Source organism: Anomaloglossus baeobatrachus, chromosome 4 (assembly GCF_048569485.1).
Source record: "Anomaloglossus baeobatrachus isolate aAnoBae1 chromosome 4, aAnoBae1.hap1, whole genome shotgun sequence".
Classification (NCBI taxonomy): Eukaryota; Metazoa; Chordata; class Amphibia; order Anura; family Aromobatidae; genus Anomaloglossus; species Anomaloglossus baeobatrachus.
Genome location: NC_134356.1, coordinates 424,644,775 through 424,661,731, shown reverse-complemented (window position 1 = coordinate 424,661,731; position 16,957 = coordinate 424,644,775).

The window sequence follows — 16,957 nt, the reverse complement described above, 5'->3', positions numbered from 1 at the left end:
CACCTAGTGTGCCATGACAGATATGTATCGTCCCTGTCCACAACAACTTGTCCACGTGTCTGTAGTTAGGTGGACCTTCCCAGTTACGGTGTTGGTCAAAGCACGGTCAAGATTTTTCAACACATGCTTGTGTAACGCGGGGACAGCACAACGGGCAAAATAGTGATGGCTGGGAACATTGTATCGTGGGGTAGCCACAGCCAAGAGATCACAGAAACACTGTGTTCCCACAAGCCTAAACGGCAACATCTCCACGGCTAGCAATGTGGCAATGTGCGAGTTTAGGTTTTGTGTTTTGGGTGTGTGGCTGGGTATTTACGTTTCCTATCGAAGCTCTCAGGCACGGACAACTGGACGCTTCCCTGGGACAAGGAAGTGAATGTGGTTGATATTTGTTGTGTCTGTGTAATCGCAGCTTGTGGGCAGGATGTATGAGTGCCTGCTTCCTGGACAGCAGATTGTGAAGGATGTAGCACAGGTGACATGGCAGTGGTTTGACCCGCAGACACAAATTTGGTACCCTGGTGTTCTGCCCACCTATTGGGGTACTTGGCTGCCATGTGGTTCTGCATTATACTGGTGGTCAGGTTGCTTTTGCCCTCGCCTCTGCTCAACTTGGTATGGCAGATGCTACGGATTAAAATGTTTTTCTCTGAAGGACTTTCAGAAAAAAAACTTCCAGACTGTGGCTGAATGCCCCCTTGCCCTGACTTGGGCCACAATGGGGGTGCTGTTGGGAACAGTTGACCCAGTTTTTACTCTGGGCAAACCACTACTCCTTGGTACCTGTGTTGGTGCTACATATCCATCTTCACACGGTCCAGGTCGGATCAGTGAACTCATCATCGACCTCCTCGCTTTCCATCTCATTCTCCTTCCCACTTGAGATTGGCTGACCTGATGGCAACTGTGTCTCATAATGGTCAGTCTACACCTTTGGAGACAATAAATCAAGTTCCTCAAACTCGCTTTCTTGTAGTCGTAGGTCCTCAAAAACCTGCGCATCAACGCATGCCACCTCCTCACATCCCTCTTTAATGCTGCACAGTGAAAGGCCAGAGCCAACTAAAGGATACATACAAAACAGATCCTTAGAGTGGCAAAGCTTGGGGTCATATTTCTCCTGTGACTGATGATGGGGGAAGGAAGGATGACCAGGTTGAGAATTGGATGGGCCAGTCTTTTGTGTATCCACAGTAGACTGTGTGGTCGTGGAAGATTGGTTGCTGCTTGTGAAATGCGAAGAGGTCTTGTCTGCCATCGACGACAGAATCTGCTCTCGCTCTTCTGGCTTCCACACACATTTACGTTCCAGACCGATAAATTTGGCAAGGAACATAGTGGATGCATCACGCTTCTTCTGACCTGACACAGACTCAGTGCCTTGTCACCCACCACTGACAACACCACACCGACGTCCAGATCCCTGTCCCTTAACAATTGCCTTTTTTGTCATTTTGGGTTTTGCTGACATATTTGCAGATGTTGATAGTGCAAGCCAAGCAAACTTTGACCCCAAAAATATTGTGGAAAAAGTACAAGTGAGTACTTTGTACCAGGTAGCACATAATGATAGAGTCCTGCTTTGTATTTGCAAAGGCCACTAGCAGCGTATTAATGTGGCTGATGTGGATACCACAAGGCAGGCTGTGAACCTCTAAATATTGTGGAAACAGGTCCCAATTCCCTACCTAATCCGCAATCTCTCCCTCCCAGCTGTGACTTTGTTCAGTGCTATCAGCTCTTAAAAGAGCTGTTGTATTCTGGTTTTGATGGTGCTATTGAGGTAGTGATACACATTGCTTTAAACACTGTCCTTGCTTGGAAATATGTCCCTCCCTACACTACACTGACCTATACACTGCAGGTAGCCCTGAAAAGGGCTTTGTTGTGTTATTGAGAGGCCTACACTCTCCCTATCAGCTGCTCGCTCTATCCCTATACTCATACAATGCTGGCTCCAGATGCAATGTGCGAAAAATGGTGGCAGAAGGTATTTTATAGACCCCATTATGCTGCGCTTCCAGCCAATCGCAGTAATGCTACAACCAAGATGGCTGCAGCACTACTGTGATTGGTTAAGAATCCCATCATGTTTAGTGGCTTCAAATCAGCCGCCAAACATGCTGGGCGGAACATCTGAATATAGTGAGGCGAATACACCATTACTCACTATATAACTAATACCCTGAATACCGCACTATTCTGCGAATAGCGAATAGTGATGAACATATTTCCTCATTACTAGTGTGTGCATAACAGGACTGAAGGCAGAAACTCAACAACAATAGAGCTTTTTGGGTTAAATGAGAAGCATTATGCTTGGAGAAAGATAATCACTGCATTACAGTATAATAACCTTTTACCATTTTTGAAACACAGTGGTCGTAGTATCATTATGAGGACCTGTTCTACTGTATCTGTATCTGGGCTATGATGGCTTGCTATCATTGATGTCACGCTAGGTACTGGGAAGTACCAAGCACATGGTGAAACGGAAGGAAAGGGAAACCCTGTGTCTAGGGAAAGGGAAGATGGTGACTCTTGACCAAAGGTCCACGGGGTCCCTCACCACACTAGATAGGTTTCGCACCTATGCGCCGAGCCAGATACCTGACCCTAGGTATCCCTAGTGCTGGTCCCTAAGTAGAGAACGGATGGGATGAGCTCTTCGTCAACCCCGATAAACAACTAGAAGACACAAGGTTGGACACACAGAGGGAAAAGCATGAACTACTTATTAGATGACTCAGGTGCAAGTTCAGCAGAGTTTTCAGCAACAATACCACAGAGGAGTACAAACCACCTGCTTGCAACCTAGGCTTGAAGGAAAAATATCACCAGCACCAGTCCAAAGAAAGGAAATGTATATAAACACCAAGGGAATACTGATGATCAACAGCTGGGTGCAAGTGAGAGAGATATGAATCCAGCAGGAAGGCTACTTATACCAATGAATACTGACAGCAGGAACAATGGTAAGTCAGGGAGCATTAGGCACAACCAGACGCTGTGACCTTCAATGGCCAGAAACCACATGGCTGCATGAAATGAATGAACCAATCTTGTGGCATTCACATCCGATGCTGGGATCCACATTTTCACCTCTGGTCCATAACCCCTCCAGTGCACCAAGTATTGAAGGGAATGATGTAGAAAACGAGAGTCAACAATTTTAGCTATTTGAAACTCCAAATTACCATCAAACATGGTTGGAGCTTGCAGCAAAGGGGATGGCTCCAAAGGTTCCACATGCTTTTTGGGCAGTGCTCTGTGGAACACATTATGGATCCTAAGAGCCTGAGGCAACTCCAGACAAAACGCTACTGGGTTAATGATGGCAGTTATCTGATAGGGACCAATAAACCTAGACGTCAGCTTCCAGGAAGGGACTTTCAACTTTATGCTCTTGGTAGACAACCACTAGCAATGAGCAATCCTGATTGGAAAAAATCAGAAAATGTTAAAATCTTAGGCTGGATTGGATCGGGATCGGACATCCGATCATTTACCGCAAAAGTCTGCAATCTTACCAAGGATTGGTAAATGTTAGGATGGCAAAAACCATCCTCTCCCTGCCCATTACACCCTTTCAAGTATTGGTGACTGTAAAAAAAAAAAAGGAAGCAAAAGGGTTAAAACACCCACCCATATACCCCAGCACTACAAGATGTAGTGACATACCTCCTTGCCCCACAACAGGTTTATCTCCACTCTCACCGGTGTTGAATATTGCCTTTAATTTAATGCTTAAAATGGTTCATTGCCATAAAAAACAAGGTTCTCTACTTCGATTACCAGTTAGTAAACTATAGACACAGATGACTGATAGATGACGCCAATGCCCAAGAGTATTTAATGATTTCGGACACCGTTGCAACAGTAGACGACTTTGTTGTGTGTATTTACCGTCACTCATGTAGACTAGAGTATTTTCCATGACAACTTAATTTCATTGTCAAACAGACTTTGGTACCAGAGCATTTTAAATACAGTCGCAAAGGCAAGTTAATAGAAACATTTGTGTTCACCTTCTCCGAAACAAATTATTCCATACCCAGTATAGATTGTATGTCCTTGAAAAAGACTGATGGTCGAAACGTTGGACTGATACTTTCATATGCCTGTGTACACTATAATAAACCAAGCAATTTTCAATCATCATTTATTTTTTCATTTTTGGTGTGCTGAAGCTTTTTTTTCACTATTTTATCTGTGGAGTACATGGCTTGTGTATTTCAGTGCACTAAGTGTGCAAAGGATGATTGCTATGGCACATATGGCATGTAGGCTCAGTGCATAAGGAATGGGTCTCCAGCATTGCAAACTGCTTCACCGAGGCTTCCACCCTTTAAAAGTGTCAGAGAGCTTTAGATCTTTAGATCCATGAAGCAGTATCTCTAGCCCCTGTCTGATTACTGTACAGAGGACTCAGGCTTCAGGGATTAGAAAGATTATGGCCGCAAATGTAGCAACCTAATGGCACTAGGACCCAGTGGCAGCTTCACAACCCAGCATGACATCACCTGAGTTAATGGAGACATGGATGCCTCCACTTTATCATGAGGCTGACTCCAGAGAATGCGGGTGTAATTAGCCGGGGACAATAGCTTGGAGAAGCCTCTCCTTAGCTCTGGGACGAGACACTAAGATGGCAGCCACTTTCTCTCCCACATGGGCCCAACCATATTTCTTCAGTGTCTAACAGGTCGATGCCTTAAAATTGATCACCAACAATTTCCCAGCCATGTCAACCTTTCTTTAAGGAGTGTTTTGGCCCACAGAAGGTCAGGATAGGGATACAACTCTCAGAATGATGTTTAGGATAACAGGAGATCCACCCCAACAACTCTGCTCAGTGCATGAGCCTCACTGGTTACATGTCTATTATGGCTCTGACGTGATGAGCATCATACACCTCATGCCCCTGCTACTGACTCATCACACCCGGCACTGACGCAATTAGCGTCATACATCTCATGATCAGCAGGCACTACACCATGTGACTCCTTCCAATGCTCGTCCCCTTCAGAGATGTGTCACATCTGACACTTCTGGTTTGCGACCTGTTGGCCCTCAGTTCACCGTGCGCCACTATATTTAACCCTCTGGATAGACTTCTGGCACCAAAGCAGGCACATGTGAAGGTGCGGGAGCACTTCATTCTTTCCAAACAGAACAGTTATTTCATTAATGCTTGACGACATTCCTGCCATTTGACCTAGTTACTTGCAGTTACTCTATTTACAGCATTAACCCTTGCTGAACCACACAACCATCCAGGAGTTCTATACCTCCGGGACTTTCCCATGCATCTAAGCTCAATACAGGTAGATCCATACATCACAATAATACACTTACAATTGAGTCTGCCACTTTGACTTCTTTAAGTGCTTCCTCCTCCTGATGGTTATGAGTAGTTCTGCTGTAAAGTTTACTTCATGTCTATTTTTTTTTTGCCTTATACATGCCCTATAGGTTTTTCATACATATATTTGAGTATGTTATATTTATCATTATTTACTCTACATAGGTTCAAATAGTGATGTCATACATATATTGGAATATGACGCTTCGGTTATGACATCTCCATGGATTATAACTATGTTAATAAGTATATATTTTATATTTAATATTTACATATTTGGGCAGGATAGAAGAAAAAAAGGCTAACAAATATCCTTACATAAGGAGAGAGCAGTGTTACAGTCTGATGAAGTACCGTAAGCAGTGCACTTCTGAAACGCATTGAGATGTCTGATTGTCTCATAATTTATTCTGCAGCATCACAATAACCTCATACAATTAGCCAATATAATTAAAATCTATCTTCAAAGTAAAGAAGAACAAATAGTCCTAGAAGTGATGACATGGCCACCTCCGTTGTCTGATCTCTATATCATCAAGTTAGTCTCGGTTTACATAAAGACACAGAAGGATTTGTACCAACCTATATCCATGTAAGATCTGTGGTTAGTTCTTCAAGATATTTGGAACAACCTCCCTGTCGAGTTTCTTCAAAAACTGTGTGCAAGTGTACCTAGAAGAATGGATGCTGTAAAGGCAAATAAATGGTGGCCATACTAATTATTAATTTGATTTAGATTTCTGTTTTATCATTCACTTTGCAATCTGTCAATTGCTTAAAAAAATATTAACATTTCTATTTTTTAAAGTATTTTTACTTGGCATCATTTTTCACACTTTTCTAAAACTTTTGCATGGTAATGTACACGTTGTCAAAGTACAATTGTAGGATTTCCTACAGATCCTTCACATCATTTTTAGTGTGGGCAGCCTTAATACGTTCCTCTTATATCCTGGTTTCAATAATTCAGTGTCCTTATTAAACCCTTCCACCTTTCCACCTTTCTCCTACATGCAGCTATTAGGTAAACCTTATGCTTACCACATTTATTCAGTGCATTATTCTCAACCCCCTAGTCCCTTGCCCAGCAAGCAATAGCTAAGTTCCTCTCTTATCCCCCTTTTTTATTTTCCCATTGTACACACATTCAGCGCCCTATATTTGTAGTACAGTGACTTGAAAAAGTATTCTAACCCCTTGAACTTTTCCGCATTACACCCAGAAACATAAATGCATTTTATTTGGATTTTATGTGATACCAATATTAAATAGCAAGTATTTGTGAAATGTAAAGGAAATGATACAGGGGTTTTCTAAATGTTTCAAACATTTAAATATTAAAATTGTAACATGAATTTGTATTCAGCTCTATATTGTTTGAAACCCTTAAATAAGGATCAAACAGCATCATAAAACCGAGGAACACACCAGACAGGTGAGGGATAAATGTGGGAAGAAGAGGACAGCAGTATTATGTTATGAAAATACTGCTATATAAAATAAACGTATATAAAAATATAGGTTATAAAAATACCCAAGCTCTGATACATCTCAGGGAGCAATCCAATATCCAAAAATGGAAGAAGTATGGCACATCTGTAAACCTACCAAGACAAGGCCATCCACCTAAACTGACACCCATGCAAAGAGAGCACTAATTAGAGAAGCATCCAAGTGGCCTATAGTCACTCCGGAGGAGTTGCGGAGATCCACAAATAAGGTGAGAGAATTTGTCAACAGGACAAGAATTACTGATAACTCCACAAATCTGGCCTTTAAGGAAGAGTAGCAAGAATAAAGCCATTTTTTTATGGTGGAGGCATGGTTATGCACTGAGTCAAAAACTTTCGCTGCACACTCTTAGTTTCGCACTTTGTAGAGAATTTTTTTTAAAATTATTTTTCAAATACAGTGCAGGTGCACATAACGCAGAGGGTGGGCAGACTATATACAGGAGATGATGGGTGCACAACAATCCTTTGCAACTCATTGATTTTGGTCAGTTCAGAACTTTGGTGATGAACAAGACTACCATTTGGTAAGTCGAATTGTCCACGTATCAATATTGCTGTATGTCAATCATTACTACTGACATTGGGTTGTGAACTCTCATTAAGGTGAACATGTGGCTATATAGTATAAAGAAGAATATACGTACAGCTGCACGCCATAAATGCTTTCATATGCAAACATTGAATATATGAAATTGAACATGCATTACTGCTATGGACAATATGTTTAAGAATAGAGGTACTTAGTGAACAAATTGGCCACTTCATGAGAGCCAGAACAAGGCTTTCCTTTTTGCTGGGACCCTAACCAAACATGCCTCTCCTGGGAAAAAAAGCGGGGAAGGGAAGGCAGGACCCAACACTAAATAAAAACACCTTAGGCTGATGGGAGGAGGGCTGCCCACCCAGATTTACGTTTTAATGGTCCCTTTTACGATATCTCAGCGACCCTTAAGAACGTAACAATGCATGTCAGGATGAACTAGTCTTCTCTTTATGCAATATCAATAAGAGTTACTCTACCAGAATGTGTCAATTAATGCAACAATGTAATACAGAGTGGGAAGAGAATTGTGACGAGATGGACTAGAAACAACACATGTCCCAATTAGAGAAATTGATTATTTGGGAAATAAAAGTCTGCTGGGATTTTTTGTTCACAGTATAAATGTACATTGAAGTGCAAATGATTTGTGGGGGTTCAAGAGTAAAAAATAAAATCCTCTGCTACAGCCTAGAATGAGGACTTTATTATAGAGTGGAATGATATATTGTAGAATTGTATTCACTCCAGCTGATGCAATTGATTATTTCTCATGAAAAACAATATTAAAGAAAATCAAAGATGAAATAAAACATACATAAGAACATTTATGACAGTACAGCATGAGAATAGAATTTAAATAGCTTAAAGGGAATCTGTCATCAAGTTTTTGCCATGTAAACTGTGTACAGCATAGGAGTTAAAGCACTAAATTCAGTGATGTATCACTTATCAGGCTGTGTGCTCTTGATTATTTAGGAAATATCATCCGAACATATACAATGTCACACATTGATGAGAGGTAAATAAGGCGAAAGCCATATGAATACCAAACAAAATAGACAGGGGATAGCTCCGGAATACAAATAGATCCTATATAAAATATGGAGTCATGAATCTACCAATATAAAACTAGTACATTTTATTGAACATATAATGTAAAAATAACACACATAAAAATGGGGAAACAGTATCGTCAAGGTGAAGACTCAAATATGAAGGTCCCCATAAACATAAAGTAAGGATGGGTATTAATGCAGGACAAGAAATAAATATTGGACTGGTTGCATAGTGTGCAAGTCATCAAATCACTGATAAGCGATATTACAAGTGACCAGTCACAGTGATATAGTGATAGCCAGCCAGTATACCCATTAGTCCTTTTCCCAGGATGTGCACCAGCAACCCCTGGGTTCATGAAAAAAAACATGAAAAACAATATGAAAGAAAATCAACAGTGGAATAAAACATAAAGCAAAAAATATGACAGTATGTCATGTAATCTGTGGACAGCACGTGGTAGAGGTTAAAACACTGAATTTAACAATGTATCACTTATTAGACCATGTACTGTTGATTACATATTTTGAAGCTTTTAGCATCAGTAGATAATCACTGCTGGGACTACAGGTCTCAGTAGTCAACCATGCCCCTTCATCTGATAAGCAGCTCACTGTCAATAGACAATGTACACAGAAAGCTGTGGTTTGGGTGGGGTTAGCTTTCTGAGCTCTGTTACATCTAAGATCTCTGATTGTGTCATAAAATGTTGCAACCAGTAAACTAAGTGATAGATCATTGGAATCAGAGTCTCTTTTCCTACATTATGCTGCTCTTAGATAAGGTAGCAAAAACATAGTGACAGATTCCCTTTAATAAATATCTTAAGAATAATGGGTTCAACTCATTAATGCAACTTTTTTGTCTGTTTTGTTGTGTTTTTCATTTATTCCATTTGGTCTTCATGCTTCTTTTAATTTGCTCCTTTTTTAAAGTCTACTTTTTATGTGTTCATCTGATTATTCATGTTCATCATACTGGGTGGTCTTTGGGTTTCTTGGATGTTTTCTGATGATTCATCAATAGCATCTTTACCAAAAGTTGCAACATTTTTGTGCAATTATACTCCAGTTCTCCCCTTGAAGCATTTTATGTATGTCTGACATTTTTGCACAAGTTTTTCAACACTTTAAATGCAACTGCAAATTTTTGTCAGGTGAATGACAAAAATAAAAATCACTTTTGATTTTGCATAAAATTCATCAACCACATGCACCATTTTGAAGAATGTTATGCTATTAATGTCAATGAATATCACAATAGAAAAAAAGAAAAGTGACATAAAAATAGAAAATGAATTGGGCTCCATATCACCAGGTTGGAGATATTGTCCAAACGAACAATGGAATCTAAATTTTTGAGAGCTCTACAGGACAATTTCTCCAATAAGGTGTATAAATGGAGTAAATGAGAGAAGATAAATGAAACACCTAAACCCATATTAAAAAAAATAACAAGAAAATTCAGAGAACATAGTAGGACTCAATAGAGAGCAAGTGTTAGTTCAACTGATACTGAAACTTCAGAAGGATTACACGTAAACTATTGTGGTGCCCTGGACTAGCCAGGTTGTCACAGATAAAACACAAACACCCCCACCCCCATCAGACAGGGACACCAGCCAAACACAAAACCCTTGTTGCCTCCCTCCAGTGTCTGATGTCCACACCAGGTGGGGCGGAGCCAAGCGGTTGGCCCCGCCCACCGAGGAGTTCACAGGCCTGGAGGCGGGAAAAAGAACAGTTTAGTCCAGGAGGTGGAAGTGAGAGGAGTAAACACTCGGGTGTCTGGGTTTGTGGCCCAGGCACTGACAGCAAGGTTGGCAGACGGTGGTGGCCATCTGCAGGAGTGGTGAAGCAACACGGAACCGTAGGACCGGGGTCGGGCGTTGGCCCGCCGGTACCGACCTGGGAGCGAAGTGAAGCCAGCACACACAGGCAGGGCCATCGGACCCCAACCAGGCTTGGAGCCGCCGACAATAGTCAAATCCGAATGTGACCGGAACCCCAGGGGTTTCCTAACAGCCAAAGACCCGATAGAAGGCACCCGCCCACACCGTGAGGGTATACAGCTACCGCTTAAGGCTAGAGACCCAAGGGCCAGCGCCTGCGGGCAAACGGGCTCCTCCAGTACCCATACACCGGGGAGCAGACTACCGTTGGGGATCCATAGTAGTCAACTAAGAACATCAAGGTGCAGGGAAAGACAGCTGCCATCACCTGTCCGGGGAGAGAGACACTGCAGCCGGCTGCGGGACTTGTCCATCCAGCCGTTTGGTTTACCGAGGACTTTGTGCATCTCTTACTGAGTGAGTACACCTGTTCCATCCGGCACCGCACTGCACTGTCCTTGCAACCCTGCACCTCTCCAACCCAGCCTCCCCGTCACATCACCGGGCCCCGGGACCACTGACCCCTACCCACGGAGGGGGAAAACAACATCCCAGCTGCTCCCTACCATCGCTCCCGGGATCCCCGTCACCAGCAGCGGTGGTGCCCGTCTTCACCACGACCCGTGGGTGGCGTCACGGACTAAATCCCCCAAACCAACCACCCCTTTCACTCACGGGTGAGGATCCGGCCCATCGCTCGAGCTACCGAGCAGCAGCAGCCGCAGCAGCGCCGGACCCGAGCGTTAGCGAGCGCGCAGTAGCGGTGGCGTCCTCCCCGCCCGCGACAACTTGGCGTCACGAACAGGATTGAACCCCTCTACTTACCAGTAGAAGTGCGCCTTGTGATCTCCGCCGGCGGTGTCCGGCCGAAAATTTTGAAGCGCCGCCATCTTGGCGCGAAAATCTCCCGCTCGAGCATCTTCTCCGAGCAGGGAAGGCGCGAAAGCGAAGCCCCGCCCCCAACAAACGGAAGTGCTGAAGAGAACCAAGGGGGGGCGGGTGTGTGTCTGCCTAATGTAGCCGAGGCTATAAAAGCAGGGATGCCAGGACTCTGCAAACAATTGGTTCCTGGAACACGGCCACGCATGATGTCCCATCCGTCCGGCACCGCGGAAATCCCCGAGCCCACGCCAGGAACAGAGGCATGGGTGGAAGCCCGGACCGCACAGATGTGCTGGTGCCTTCAAGCCCAGGTCCGGTTCTTGATGGAGCGCTGGGTGGCTGAGTTGGAGGAAGTAGCGGTGGGCCGTGCAGAGACGCGAGGTGGAGGCAGAGTTGGAGGAGCAGGTAAGCGACCCACGCCCCTGTGTTTGAGAAGGACCGGCCGCTGCGGCTGAGGGGCCCGGCCTGCGCCCACTCACCCTCCTGCCTCCCTCACCATCCATACCGGTTGCTGTCGCCCCTCCGCTCGGTCTGCTACCCCCAACACCGGTAGCGGAAGCCAACTCATCCGTCCTAGAGGACCGGCCTGGGGGCGTTGTTCGGGACCGGCCTGTGTCCCTCCCGCTACCATGGAAGGCCCCGCGGGAAGTAGCCGTCCGCGATGAGAAGCCGTCGGCCCCAGAAGTGGCCGCACCCGAGACCGTCCCGGCTCCGGCAGTCCGCCCAGCCGTGGAAGAACCGGCCGCTGCCGGCCCGAAGGCCCAACCGGTGAGGCTTACTGACCCTGAATTCCCCGCCTCGGCTGAGGCTGCACCGGGCCGCCACTGCCAAGCAGCAGTACAGGCCACGACACCACAGGACCCCCACGAAAGAGAACCGCTAGTGGCCGGTGTGGGCGTGGTCCAGCGGGGCCCGACCCGGGCGCAGGGGTCTGCCAACGCCCCTTATTGGGACAGGGAACCAAACCCGTTGGGCCAGGAGATTGCCGCCAGGGAGCAGCAGAGGGCAGAAGTGATGGCGAGGGTGATCAGAGAGAAGGATGCACTCCACCATGCCACCTTTCGGGTGCGGGGCCCGGTGTACGAGAGCCAAGTCTGGCAGTTTGACCAACGGAGGGGGTTCGGCTTCATCTATGAGCCGGGCCTGGAGGCTGAAGTATTTGTGGCCCGCCGCAATGTCAATTCTCACCTCCCCACGGGCCATCCAGGTCATGATCTGTTGCCGAAAGACCTGGTGACTTACACCCGCCACTGCGGGGAGAGGGGCTGGTTCGCCCTGGACGTCAAGCAGAGGAAGAGCCGCGGTGAGCAGATGCAGCCCCAGCCCCCTCCTCCTCCACCTAGCCATCCGGATGTGGAGTTAGAAGAGGTCCTGGAGGAGTACGACCTCAAGTAGTGGCAGCAGTCCGCCGTTGCAAGCAAGTTGTCCCCGTTGGAACCCTCAGCAGTTTAATTGAATGACATTAATCAACCTTGACCTTCATCTGATTGTCTACCTGATTATTCCGGCCGTTGCTGGCAAGTTGTCCCCGGAGGGACTTTCTGAGTTTTACCACCTGCATGAGAGACTACTCATGGACATGGCCGAGAACTGGCAGGCCACCCACGAACTGGTGGGTATGTAAATTATTTTATGGGATGGAAACCGTTGCCGCCTCCGGAGAGGCAGATTGTAGGAAGGGCCCGCAGCAGAGCAGGCTGGGGCCCGGCCACCACCAGGACCGGTGGCCATCCTCCGGGGGTCAGTGGTCCCCCTAGACGTGGGGGCCCCTGAAGTGACAGCCGGGTGCGAGTAACCGTACCCGTTCCTGCTCGGGCAGCCTGAACCTGGACTGGGGTCAAGGGGTGCTGCCCACTTCTTAGGGGCAGCATCAGGGCTAAGTTGCTTGGGTGGGAGAGCGGAAGACATCCGTCCGTCCGTCCGTTATTATTAAAAGTGTTTTTATATGTGCAACGTTTAAGTGACCTAACAAAAATGCTTATATGTTTGAAATGTTTACATGTTCTTTATATTTTTACAGTTTTTGAAAAAAAAAATAAAACCGGTGATGGACGGGCAGCCCGCGGACGGTCTGCATTTCACCAAGGGGGAATGTAGCACCCTGGACTAGCCAGGTCGTCACAGATAACACACAAACCCCCCCACCCCCATCAGACACCAGCCAAACACAAAACCCTTGTTGCCTCCCTCCAGTGTCTGATGTCCACACCAGGTGAGGCGGAGCCAAGCGGTTGGCCCCACCCACCGAGGAGTTCACAGGCCTGGAGGCGGGAAAAAGAACAGTTTAGTCCAGGAGGTGGAAGTGAGAGGAGTAAACACTCGGGTGTCTGGGTTTGTGGCCCAGGCACTGACAGCAAGGTTGGCAGACGGTGGTGGCCGTTTGCAGGAGTGGTGAAGCAACGCGGAACCGTAGGACCGGGGTCGGGCGTTGGCCCGCCGGTACTGACCGGGTTGCGAAGTGAAGCCAGCACGCACAAGCAGGACCATCGGACCCCGACCAGGCTTGGAGCCGCCGACAATAGTCAAATCCGAATGTGACCGGAACCCCAGGGGTTTGCTAACAGCCAAAGACCCGATAGAAGGCAACCGCCCACACCGTGAGGGTATACAGCTACCGCCTAAGGCTAGAGACCCAAGGGCCAGCGCCTGCGGGCAAACGGGCTCCTCCGGTACCCATACACCGGGGAGCGGACTACCGTTGGGGATCCATAGTAGTCAACTAAGAACATCAATGTGGAGGGAAAGACAGCCGCCATCACCTGTCCGGGGAGAGAGACACTGCAGCCAGCTGCGGGACCCGTCCATCCAGCCGTTTGGTTTACCGAGGACTTTGTGCATCTCTTACTGAGTGAGTACACCTGTGCCATCCGGCACCTCGCCGCACTGTCCCTGCAACCCTGCACCTCACCAACCCAGCCTCCCCGTCACATCACCGGGCCCCGGGACCACCGACCCCTACCCACGGAGGGGGAAAACAACATCCCAGCTGCTCCCTACCATCGCTCCTGGGATCCCCGTCACCAGCAGCGGTGGTGCCCATCTTCACCACGACCCGTGAGTGGCGTCATGGACTAAATCACCCAAACCAACTACCCCTTTCACTCACGGGCGAGGAGCGCCGCTCGAGTCACCGGATACGGCCCATCGCTCGAGTCACTGAGCAGCAGCAGCCGCAGCAGCGCCAGACCCGAGCGTTAGCGAGCGCGCAGCAGTGGCGGCGTCCTCCCCGCCCGCGACACTATCATTAGAAAATGACCACTATTTAAATCATGTTTATGTGCTACATGCATAGGCGGATTATAATGAGGGCAATCTGGGCTACTGCCCGGGGCCCGAGGCTCCAGGGGGCCCATTCAGGGCCGGAGCCACAGGAATCCCCCTGTGGCTAGAATGTATTTGCTCCTGTGAGGTGATTATGTCACCGGAAGGGGCGGGGCTTCCTCCAGCGCGGGAGCTCTGATCACTTCCGTGTGTACTGTGGCTGCTGAAGAGCCTGAGGTTTCTGGAAGAACTGAAAGGACTGGGGGGCTGCACTGTGGATTGAGGGGCTTCATATACAGAAGTAAGGGTGAGTAATGTGAGGAGGTGTTTGTTTTTTGGGGGGTCGCAGTATCACTGAATTTTCCAACATGGGTCTGCATATTAAAGGGAACCTGTCAGGTCAAAAAAGCGTTGTGACCTACAAGCAGCAGCCTGTGTGAGCTATTAACCCCTTCCGATGTGTATCGGCAAGCATCGCGACGAGGCAGGAACTTCCCCTGTCAGCTGCTACTCAAAGGCAGCACGCTGACCAATCAGAGACAAGCAGCTCCTGCCTTTGACGTCAGCGCTCTGGGTGCGGACGTTCCTCCCTTGTTGTGATGGTTACCTGATACACAGCCCATACTAGCGAACAGCAAGTCCCAGGAGGCCGGTGATGGAACGGAAGGTAAGGTGAGAATAATATGTGCGTGTGCGTGCGTGTGCGTGTGAGTTTGTGCATGTGTGGAATGGCACAATAGGGGACCAGGATGGGACATTTAACAAGTTGTGTAACAAATTGTCTGCATTGCAATGATTTCCTATGGGAAATCTTGTTTGCTGAACGAGTAACTTGGTTAACAAGCACACTCCCAGAACGGATTGTTCTCGTTAACCAAGGTCCAACTGTAGTTTACATCATCCTCCATTTCCAATACATACACTGTGTGTATATGTATATATATATATATATATATATATATATATATATATATATATATATATATATATATATATATATATATATATATATACACACAGAGAGAGAGAGAGAGAAATTGAGAATGGAGGATTGAAACTGCATGGGTGACACACCCCATCCCAGCACACTGTGCTCCACTGGCCCTCCCTCTATCTTGGATATTTTCAATGTCTGTCTCCACATACTGTGTGTGCCCCTCCATCAGGATATTCTGCATGTATCATAATGTATGTAGTGGATATAAACACATGATACAAGCAGAATAGAGGGGAGCACACAGTGTACAGGCCGGGGACATCAGTCCACACCAATCCCATACCCCAGATATATTTTCACTACTACAATAATGCCGTGTGCATACGTTGAGTATTTGGTAAGTTTTTTTTTACCTCAGTATTTTTTACAAATACGGAGGTAGAAAAGTCACCAAATACTGAACATGTGCACGTGACCTTACAAATAATGAAGTAAATAACTCACCAAATACTCAATGTGCATGTGGCCCAAGGCCTTGTCCACATGTTCAGTATTAGGCCAGAGTCACACTTGCGAGTGCCTCGCGTGTAACTCTCGCGAGTCTCTCATTGAATCATCCGGCACAGACTCGCACTCTCCTGACAGGATCGGGTCGGTTGCATGTATGTCTATGCAGCTGAGATGCTCCTGTCCTGAGAGTGTGAGTCCATGCTGGGTGATTCAATGAGAGACTCGCGCGAGTTACACGCGAGGCACTCGTAAGCATGACTCTGGCCTTAGAGTTTTTGTTACCGTATTTGTGAAGCTATGTTCACATTGGGCGGTTTTGCAGTTTTTTTAATTTTTTTCATTGGATTAATGCTAATACATGCTAATAAAAAGCTGCAGCTTTTGCTCAGATTTTGCTGCAGAAAAAAAAATCCTGTGTGAACAAAGCCTAGGGTCATGTGCCATGTTCAGTATTGGTGAAGTTTTTTTTTTCACCTCAGTATGTGTAAGGCTACATCACACTTGCGTTTTTTTCCTTTAGTCGCAATCCGCCATTTTGGAAAACAGCGGAATCCGTTAACGGATTCCGCTGCTTCCCATAGACTTGTATGGACGACGGATTGCGAGCGATAGACCTGCGTTGCTTCCGCTGGCCGACGCTGCGTTGCTTCCACCGGGCGGAAGGAACGCAGCATTTAACGTTTTTTGATCAGCGGAATCCTTAGGATTTCGCTGCGCATGCTCTCTCTGGCTCCCTGCACTTGTAACCAGGGTACATATCGGGTTACTAAGCAAAGCGCTTTGCTTAGTTACCCGATATTTACCTTGGCTACATGTGCAGGGAGCCCAACACTTCCCCGCTCGGCTCCGCATGTACACACACACACACTCACCTGTCCCCAGCCATGCAGTCCCCGGCACTGACGTCCTGAGCGCCATAGCCTCGCTCGGCTCCACCCACCCCACACTCCGCCCCCTGCACAGATTCTCGGCGGCTGAACGATCAGCTGATCAC